Raw genomic sequence first — 8,766 nt, 5'->3', positions numbered from 1 at the left:
CCCCCCCCTTCCCAGTTCCTAAACTAGATGGGACGTCCCATGGTATGGAATACACCGTTGGCCAGTTTGGGTCAGGTGCCCTGGCTGGGCATGAGAAGCTGAAAAATCCTTGACTATAGTCTAAACACTACTGAGCAACAACTGAAAACATCAGTGTTATCAACATTCTTCGCATACTGAACTCAAAACACAGCACTGTACCAGCTACTAGGAAGACAGTTAACTCTATCCCAGCTGAAACCAGGACATAAGCCCAACCTTTAGCACAGCTTTAATAACTGTATTACAGATTTAGAGATGAATGTCTGAGGTGGAAAAGATCCTAATACAATGAACTCATAAGCAGAGCTGGTAATAATTTCTCAGAAAGTTTAAAATCAGAGAGATTGGTAATAATTTTAATGGAAATATTCTGATATGTTTTTTACTATTTCCAACAACATACAAATGTACATTTATACTAGAACTGTAGGACATTATGATCCGTAGCAAAAAAAATTACAGGCTTCTAAGATGGATATTCAAAAAAGCATATGAAGTGCTTAGGTACTACAATGGAAATAACAATATACACCAAAAAAAAGAGGCATTATTCAAGTAGCGTTGTGTAGATAGTCACTGTGCTGAAAATGTCTTTTAAAAAGGTCCTTTCAGCTTGAGGGTCTTTTGAATTTGGTCCCCTACTACTGCAGGCACCAGCCAGTGTTGTTCACCAGCTGATCAAACTTCACCAATGCTATTGAAAAAGAAACTCCCACAGCTCATTTGTTTGGAGGTGAGGAGCCCTCTTCTTGTGTCCTACCCATAATTACTCAAAGCGAGTTTGTGCTGGAACAGATTGCTGGCTTGTGCAGAGACTTGCACTGCACTGACCTACAACAACACAGGAGCTGAATAAAGGATACTTCTATCAGATTCCTTGACTCTGCAATAATTACCAAACAACAGAGGATGCCAGGACTAAAAGAACTAGGAAAAATACATACTGTGTCGAAAACAGAGCAATTAAAATCTATGTTTTCTGTACATGAGAAGAAAAAAGGATCTAAGCAGCACTTTACTCTGTATCCACAAGCAGTGGGTGCCAAAAAGAAAGGGAGAGAATAGGTTGTTTTCTGATCATCATTGATTGTCAGGTAGTTTGTGTTTTAAATAGTTTTTCATTAGCTCTGAGAAGTCTAACTGGAAGACTGAGTTTCAGAAGTCTGAGATCTGCATCACAAGAAAGTAATGAAGGAGCATGGAAAATAAATGGTTTTTTTAAAAAGTGAAAAGACACTTCGTGACTGATTTAAGTTTGGAGAGCCTGTTTTTTCACTAGTGGAGAGTTATATGAGTCCCCTTATAGGAGGCAGAAGAAGAAGAAGCTGGGATAAAACCTGTCAGAAAAAGAAGAAAACCTACCAGACCCACTTCAGTCATCATACCTTTTTTCTGCCTTGGACATGTACCTCTGCCCTTCTCTTCTGCTAGCACTGGTACTTGCATTGTTCCAGAGACAGCAAGTTTGGGGAGCTAAAGCATGTGGGGGAAAAATCCATCTCTTTCTGCAGTGTTAATTTCTGTCTGGTTAACTCCCCACCTGGCAAACCTCAGTCTCAGGTAAGCACCAGCAGCAGCAAAAGGGAGATGTCCCACACAAGCACAGTTCTAGGTAAGCAGGACCATGGCAAAGCCAACTTAGCTCAAGTCTTGGGGAGCTAAAGTCTCAGCACAGTCTAGGACAAACAACCACAACTCGTTTGGCCTGCTGACAAGAGAGCTAATGACCTTACTGCTACTTAGCAGATTTTAGAAGAGACTTAAGGGTCTTCAGAAAAGCCCCAGGGACCTCAAAGACCTTTCTGGCCTCTGTCAAGAGATTGTGTATAGGTACTTGAAATTTTATATTTTTAATATTGACTGTTAACTATACATATTGATGTTTGGCTCAAGTGTGGACTATGGTATCATAGTCTGGAAGAAGTTCCAGTAAAGACCAATAAGAACAACCTGCTGTGCTGTGCTTATCCTCTACAATGATCATGAGCTAAACACCAGGCAATGAAATCATAAAACTTTGCTTTGCTCTAAGTGGTTTCTGACCAATGTATCCATAGCATCTCATAGGAACCACTCTTTCCCTGGTGGTGGCCTGATCCATATGGACAGTAATTTGCTGGTATAAGATTTTGGGACCCAAATTCAGAGTTTTATCTATGTCTTCAGTGATTTGTTCTGGAAGAGAACAATGTATGGCATAGCAGTTTCTGCATGCAGACCTGAGGCCTGAGCAGCATATACAGGTGTCTGCAGGCCTCATTTCTGTATAATGGCATGTAGTCCAAGTCCAAATGTAGGGTTTAAGGCATGATTTCATAAGATGGACGGAACTGACCTGAAGCTCAATTTCATTAAAAGGGAGAGGTCTTGATGTCCCTCTTTAAGTTCTAATTCCTTCCCTTCTCCCAGCTGCATACTCTCACCATTTACCTTGTGCCAGCTCTGGTAATCATCAGTTCCTCTCTGTGAGCTTCTTATTAACTCAGAAGAAAACTGTTCCAGCAAAATATATTGGTAGCTTTCTGAGAGATGAAGGAATTTAGGAATGGGTTTCTGGATCTAACATGTACCAGCTCAACTGGGCTGCTCATCTGGGAGTGGGCACAAAAAAAATACAGAGGCAGAGAAATATTTCCCCCATCAGTGGCAGCAAGTTTTTATATTCAGTTCAGCAGGATGTGAAACTAGTTTTAAATAAAAAGGGGGCAGGGGTAGGAGGTGAAAAAGAATGTCATAGCACTATTAGTTTTGTCTTAAGTCATAAATGCTTGGTACATTCTTGGAAGAGATTGCATTCACTTTCTCCTGTGGAATCATGTTACTTCACCATCTAACTCAGCATCATTTAACACTCCGTGTCCAAATCATCCCCTAGGATTTAAAAGTATTTACAGTTACACAAGGGGAAAACTCACAGTATGTTTACTGACACAGGTTATTTTGCCTGGATTTATATCCTGGCAATTGCAAATACAACTGTGGCTAAGAGAAGACACAGATTTGCAGGATCTCTAAGTTACTACATGTTTGATACAGTCATGGCACCCTGTCTAAATGGTTTCCTGAAGAATACTGAAAACATGTAGAGAAAAACATAGCTTATTACATTCCAGTTTACACAGGAGGCAGCTTAATTTATGTAGTTCCATTGACTGCAGCACATCCCATTTTTTAATATCTACCAGGATAATGTAAAATGGTACTATAACCATATAAAAAAATGCTGTTGGCCTGCTGGCCAGTCCTTGTCCCAGTGTACTCACTGGGAGGTCTTCATAAATTGTGGATTATCATCATATTGCAGATGAGAAAGGCTGTGGTGTTTCTGACCCAGTTTTTAGGATCCAACATTTTGTATTTACATATTTAGCCAACTCTGTGCCCAAGGTGAATTTCAGTGGGATCGCTGAGCTGGTGGTAAGCTGACAGAGCTTGCTGACAGCAACAGAAGCCATGCTTCCCACTCCTTCCTTTTCCAAATCCCCTTCCTACCTCCCCTGCTTTTGACCAAGAAACACCCAATCTGATATCAGTTGAGCCTATTCAAGTCACAGGCCAAAGAAAGAAAAAGACACTTTTTCTTGTTGTTGAATGTGTTTTCTGTCTGAAGGGATGGGAGGCAGTAATCAGCCGGTGACTAGAAGCACTTCTCTAGACAAGACCAGCTTATATATTCCCTATTAAACACCATGACCTGCCCGGCCTAATCCAGAAAGAACTGCATCACATCAATAGCAAGGAATACAAAGGGAAGAAAAAAACCTCTGCCTTCACTCGCACACCAGGGACTTTCTGTATTTTCACTGCAAATATGAACAATGTCATAACCAACATGTTGGCTTCACTGTTGAAGCACAGCCTCTTCCACTTCTGGAACAACAGTAAAATGGTGCGAGCTGCATGCAAGATAGTATGAATATGCCCACTCCAAAACTGACTTAGCTGTTTGAAATCATGGTTCAACAAGGGAAAATTGGGTGCATTCACATGTAAACCTGTCTGAAGGGTTATAACCTGCAAGCCCACATAAACTGGTTCTTATGTATATACATATCCATATAAAAAAAAAGAACATTAATCCCTTTTTAATCAAACTTGGAAAGATTCACACAGCTGGAAAACTCAGGACTTTTGTGTGGAGGAGCTGATAACTGCTATCACTGCCTCCTCATTGACTCTTCATTGGCAGCTTCACACTTCTTGCAGTTCTGCAAGCACCAATTTAAAATGGCCTGTAACACTGCCAGCTCAATTTAACACCAAGAAGCTGAAGCTAGTAAAAGAAGGTAAGGAAAAAACTATGCAAGTGCTACAAGAGAGTCTATGTCTTGAAGATATTTCTTAGTACATCCTGGAAGAGACATTGCTGCTCCCTTCCTGTAGATTTCTCTTTTTGCTTTATATGAAAACCAAGGAAATGCATAAGCATCCCAGGAATGTTGGCATCCCAGAGTAACATTTTAGTAATCACCTATTTATATTTGGCCTTTAAAGTTCCATTTCCCCAAGTTACCTAGCAAGTCATTTTGCATTTTGCTCACGTAGCTTCGCACATGAAAAAAAAGAGATGCTTGGTTTTCCAAAGACTGCAGTACAGTCGTTCTGTTGTGTGCTCAGGAAACTGCATGAATTCTGTGAGATCCATCCCAAATAGCTGCAGATGACAGCGTACACAAAACACCAATAGTGGTTACCCAAGGGGCTACCTCTAATTTCAACAGTAGTGGAACTGGCCGATTATTAGCCCCCATATGAAATGACATTAATATTTTCTTAATGGAGGTATGGCTTCTAGCCCTTTATTCTCTATTGCCTTGACCTTGTGTTGTGCCCTTATGTTGCAAAATGAGTACATAAATCCATATTGTCATACCATTTCTCCCAAAGGGCTGGGCCCTTTGACATGGCAATTTGTGTATAATTTACAGTGCCCACAAAGCTTCTATGACTTGTGTTAGACTTAAAGAGCCTTGGCCACCCACCTGACATTCACCTGATGATTTGTTCAAATTTAAATTTTACAGGTGCAAATTTCCTTGAGGCACGCACACATCTGCATACAATACAAGGTTCCCATACAAGGCTTTCTGTTCTGTATTGGCTTGGCAGATTCTTAAGCCTACCTAGAGATACTGTGATTTTATGAGGCTTTGACAGGACTAAAGACTTGCCTGTTTGCAGTAGCTTTCAGTTCCATGCCCAAGTAATGGCCAGAGCCCATGTTTGGAAAGGAAGGGATTGGATCAACTTTCAAAATTGTCTGCTACTGCATAACTCAATCCTGTTTAGACATCCTAGACTTAACGTAATGTAGGATTTTTTTTAAAGATGAGAAATCATTCAACTCATTGCAGTGTTTCAGTTTTTAATTAGATATTTCCTTGAATGTGTTAGAGGTGGTTTTTTTTCATTCACAAAAAGCTTTCTGCACTCCCTGCTGGCTTTCTAAAATGTTTCTGGGGCAATTATGCCTGCATGGGTATAAATAAATATCCATTCCACGTATATCAATGAAATTGCATCTGCCTCTGACACCTGCTGCACAATGTCTGTAGTACTGGGGCATTATGTCCCAGAAAGAGGCATAGGCAGCCTGCATTTGCTGTGACATATGTTCACTCAGGTAAGCCATAGTGGAGATATCCATACTGGGAGTGGGGGGTAGACAGGTGATAATTGCCTTTCAATTGCTTATTGACTGACTTGCTAGGCAGGAAAACAGAGGTAGCAGCTTTTAAGTCTTACAGGACACAACTTGGAAAGCCTCTTCAAGTTCTCACAGTGATTTGTTCTTGAAACAGATGATGGTAAACAATGGCTAGAGAGACTTGACGACAGAATACGTTGTTATTTCTTCCTTGGTTTTGAAAGGCTACAGCAGGATAATGAATAAGAGCCTCCCTACTAGGCTAGAAAGGTCAAGATCCTCTTTACAGGTCTGTCAGTGTCCTTGACTGATTTTTTTGCTAACTAAAGGGAAAAGTTTTTTCTGTTTTTCCAGTGGGTTGAATTTAGTTAACATGAACTTTTGCTAACTGATTTTTTTTTTATATCATCTGTATACCTGCTTTGAGGGATTCCTCCACCTTTCCCACCTATGCTGCAACTTTGATTTGTCCTTCATGCCTCTGCTGAGCCGCCTTTTGTATCTTAGATTCATCATATGGGTTCTGCTTCTGTTTTCTGACAGTGAAGCTAGGACTGGTAGCTGGTAAGAGCCTTTTTACTCTCAGTATGCTAGGGAAGATTAAAAAATTTTCCCTTTTTTTTCTTATAGTATATTTTCATTTCTTAAAATTAAGAGCACAACAGAAGACGTCCACAGAACTGGACAGAGACAGTTGCTTTAGGACACAACCACACCTGAGATATTTTGCATTCCCCCTAGAGTCAATTAACAGAACAAATATATTTTCAAAGGTATATCCTCAGCTATCTGTCCTTGGCCTCACAGATAGTAAGTTTCTGTGCTGTGCTATAATTAAGAAATATGCACTGGAGCAATCTTTCTGCCATAGGAATTGTGGCAACATGGCTGAATAATTCATACTAACTACCTTAGTGACTTTTGCCTCTCCCTCTTCTTTCCTAATTGTCTGTTCCCAGATTTCATTCCTCTTCAACTAGTTATTGAACAAGCTTTCCATCTGTATTTAATTTTCACACTTTCATTTAACTACCATGCTTGCTTTGCATGTTTCTAGTTCTAAATTTAGATGAGCTGCTCTTATTTAAAATCATTGTAACATAAATGCTCAGGATTTATGGGATCATTCTTGTAGGAAAGTATTTCTGCTGCTAGTAAGTTTTCTCACTTTAGAAAACTTAGAAAAAAGGAGGGCCACCAGTTATGACAATTCAAATATGTAACTTTGCTATGTGTTCACCAACCTCTACCAGAAGGTGTTAAAAGTCTTTCATGCTGGAAGCCAGGAAGAGCTTGCTGTTTCAAAGAACCTATTTTCCGATCACTTGAAGCAAATATTTTTTAAAAAGGAGAAGTCATGTGGGAAATGAACTATACATGCTGTGCTTTGAAAATAACCTTTTCTGTATTAGAAGAGACTTGGCCTTGATAGGTAAAGGCCAGTAATGGGTGAGAGAACCAACTTATTTCATTATCATTTTTTAAAACTTTGGCAATATCCCAAATTTATTGTCTCAAAATAATTTTTTTTAGGTGCATTCTTACTTGAGAAAAGACTCACAAGTTTTCTCTGTATCCTTGCCAAAGTGATGCTGGCAATAAATTAATACAGCTCCCCAACCACTGCAGACTGGGATGATTTTTTACTAAAAATGGTTTTACAGAGCCATTTCCTCCTTTCACCCTGACTTCAGTCTGTGTTAGGCAATAACATAAGGAAAATATAGTACTGAAGGACAATCCTGTTTCTCAGCTTCTGCTGCAAGAATATCAAGCAATTACAGAGCCATGAAAAACAGTGGAGGCAAGACATCAAGAGGTCATCTTATCATCTTGCCCTGTGGTCCAGGACAGGATGAAGAATACCCCAAAGCAATATAGTCCTTGTACAACAGACATTTCCAATATTTCTTTGCTTTAAAATATCTTTTTTTTTTCCCTAGTTCATTGTATTTCAATACAGTTGAAGGAACGTCATTATTTAAAACTCTCAGATGATGGCAGAAGTAAAAACACATGCATATGTGACGGTAGGATTTAGGAGCGTAATACTGTTTCTAACAAAATTTCACAGGCAAATTGTTAAATTTGTAAAACTTCACTGCAAAAATGAAAAACTTGTATCTTTGGCCATTTTTTCTGAATGTCCCAAACACTTCTGTGGCTGATACCATGACTGATGAACAAAAAAAATAAAGGAGATTTTTAAAAGCAGTCTATATTTTACTGGTTTAACAATAAGCTCATTTTAAAAGTGCTGTATTTTTCTGTGCTTAACAGAGACTGTGACGCTGTTATCCAGGGTAAAAAGGAACTCTGCTCCACACAAGTGTGTTTGTAGGACTCTGCATAGCATAGCACATAGTTCAAGATGACTGTGGTAAGTAAATTAGCTTCACAGGCTGAGAGAGCAGATATATAATATGCATTTTCTCACTAAGCAGGATTCTAAACTGGTAGGTTGCAGAAGGCAGTTGACATCAACATTACAACTAGGACATCAAACATGCCAAAAAGCATCTCAGAGAAACCTGATACCACAAGAAAACTCTCTAGTTAGGTGAGGGGGAAAAATGCTAAATCAAAGGTCTGTGTTAATAAACCAACGAAAAAGGGAAAATCAAGGTTTATAAAAAGATGGTTTTAGTAAGCTACCTAGAATTCCAAGAATATGACTTTTGACTACTAGGTAAAGAACAAACTACTGCACTAGCGTTTCTAGCTTCCACTATCTTCTCTATTCTGAATGCAACTGTTAGCAGCTATTCACAGCTCCTTTCAAATTTCCTGTGCTCCTGAGTGCCCGCCAGAAATGCATTCCAATGGGTCAAAAAGGTTTTTTGAATAGAAGGAGAAAATGTGCATGTTCACTGCTGAAAAAATTCCTTCTTTTGATTTACCCTTGCAGAGGAAAGTAAGGATGAAGAGGAGATTCTCACAATACTTTCCAAGAGTGTTACCAGCAGAAAACATCTGTGTTTTTTCACACTGCTTGTACTCTGCCTTACAGTATGGAAGCAGACTAGAACATTTCCACTTGTCTTTGGGCTTAGAAGTGAGATTTCAGAGTTGGGTTT

Source organism: Haliaeetus leucocephalus, unplaced genomic scaffold, assembly GCF_000737465.1.
Source record: "Haliaeetus leucocephalus isolate CR32 unplaced genomic scaffold, Haliaeetus_leucocephalus-4.0 Scaffold251, whole genome shotgun sequence".
NCBI classification, from domain to species: Eukaryota; Metazoa; Chordata; class Aves; order Accipitriformes; family Accipitridae; genus Haliaeetus; species Haliaeetus leucocephalus.
The sequence above is the reverse complement of the archived record's forward strand: the minus strand, read 5'-3'. Positions refer to the sequence as shown.